This window comes from Arachis hypogaea, chromosome 6, assembly GCF_003086295.3.
Source record: "Arachis hypogaea cultivar Tifrunner chromosome 6, arahy.Tifrunner.gnm2.J5K5, whole genome shotgun sequence".
Taxonomy (NCBI): domain Eukaryota; kingdom Viridiplantae; phylum Streptophyta; class Magnoliopsida; order Fabales; family Fabaceae; genus Arachis; species Arachis hypogaea.
The window spans coordinates 54,162,673-54,164,923 of NC_092041.1; positions in this window are offsets into that span (position 1 = coordinate 54,162,673).

The window sequence follows — 2,251 nt, forward strand, 5'->3', positions numbered from 1 at the left end:
AGACATGGCCAACTACAAGGCGGGAAGAATCATTCCACAAGAGTACACAAAACAACAAGTTAAGAAGCTGTTGCATGAAGCTAGATTCTTCTTCTGGGATGAACCATTCTTGTTCAAAAGATGCCCAGATGGAATGATAAGAAGATGTGTGTCAGAGGGTGAGATGAAGAACATACTATGGCATTGTCACAACTCTAGTTATGGTGGTCATTTTGGAGCTGAAAGAACGGCTGCAAAAGTCCTTCAAAGTGGTTTCTACTGGCCCTCAATCTTCAAGGATGCTAGAGAGTTTGTGAGCCATTGCAATGAATGTCAAAGAACAGGGGGTTTGTCAAAGAAAAATGAGATGCCTCAGAAGTTCATTTTAGAAGTGGAACTCTTTGATCTATGGGGAATAGATTTCATGGGACCTTTTCCTCCATCTTACACATTCAAATACATCTTGGTAGTAGTAGAGTATGTCTCCAAATGGGTAGAAGCAATAGCCACCACCACATGTGATACCAACGTGGTCTTGCAATTCCTCAAGAAGAACATCTTCACTAGATTTGGAGTGCCCAAAGGACTTATAAGTGATGGGGGAAGCCACTTCTGCAACAAGCAACTAAATTCTTTACTCCACAAATATGGTGTTACTCACAAGTGGCCACACCATATCACCACAAACCAATGGGCAAGCTGAACTTGCCAACAGAGAGCTAAAAAGGATTTTGGAGAAACTGTGGGAACAACAAGAAAGGATTGGTTAGGAAGCTGGATGATGCACTTTGGCATATAGGACAGCCTTCAAGACACCCATAGGAAAATCTCCATTTTAGCTGGTGTATGGAAAGGCATGCCACCTCCCTGTGGAGCTTGAACATAAGGCCTTTTGGGCCACCAAACTTCTGAATTTAGATGCTCAAGCAGCAGGAGAGAAGAGGTTGCTACAACTCAATGAACTTGAGGAGTTCAGATTGGAGGCATATGAAAATGCCAAAATATACAAAGAGAGAGCAAAGAGATGGCATGATAAGAGGATCTCTCAAAGAACATTCGAACCGGGCCAAAAGGTGTTGTTATTCAACTCAAGATTGAAGATTTTCCCTGGGAAGCTGAGGTCTAGATGGACTGGTCCATACACCATCACCAAAGTATCACCTCATGGCTATGTCGAATTACTTGATGAAGCCTCAAAACAAACCTTCACAGCTAATGGACATAGGGTGAAACACTATTTTGGTGGCCCCTGGAGCAAGGAAGAGAGTGTGCAACTCTTAACATGAGCAAAGAAGCTGCAGTGTCAAGCTAAGGACAATAAACAAGCGCTTCATGGGAGGCAACCCATGCACAGGGAGTCTTTTATTTTCATACTTTAGTAACCAATAAAGATTAAGTAGACTAGTACATGGTGTATGCAAGGCACTAAGTTTGGTGTGGCCAATCTTGAAGTAATGGCAAAAGTGTGTTCTACAACACTTAGCCACAAACTAAGTTTGGTGTCCATACATACACGAAAATGCTAGACTATGAAAGTACAATCATCTATTTTAGTTATATATATAAAAAAAAAACGTTGAAATAGCATATAATGTAGGTAAAATACTAAGTTTGGTGTGGCTATCTTTGGAATTAATTCCATAAGAACACTTAGTCACAAACTAAGTTTGGTGTCTTTACTTACATTAATAATGCTAGAAAAAATAGATTAGGGAATCAATTCATAAATTTTAATTTTTGTTTAGTCAATTTTGCATAGGAATATCATCATAAGTTGTTAGCTAGTTATGTCACTTTAAGAATCTCAAGCTTTTGGAATTTTGTTGCAGGAAAGAAAGAAAGAAGTGATGGGGATCTTGGAGAGAGGTCACGGATACACAAGGAAGAGAAAGTCACATGAGTCTTGAACTTTGTGCATGGGGAAAAACAACTCAACATGCATTGGGCACAAGAAAGCATGCTCCCCATGCTATGACCGAACCCTTAGAACCATGCATAGCAAGAAAGGCAACCTTTAGCAAGAAGGAAGAAAAGGAAAGAAGCAAGACAAGAGGAGGAGCCTCAAGAAATGGAAGAACCTCATACCTTAAACATGAATCAACTCCAAGCCGCTTTGGAAGGAATCTCGGGGCAATATTCACAAATTCAAAGAAGCCAAGAGGAACAAGCTCAGCAACAAAGGGACCTTTGGCAGTTGATGGACCAACAAAGAGGGGTTCAAGTTCAATGGATGAACCAACAAAATGAATACCAAGCACACATGATGGAATTA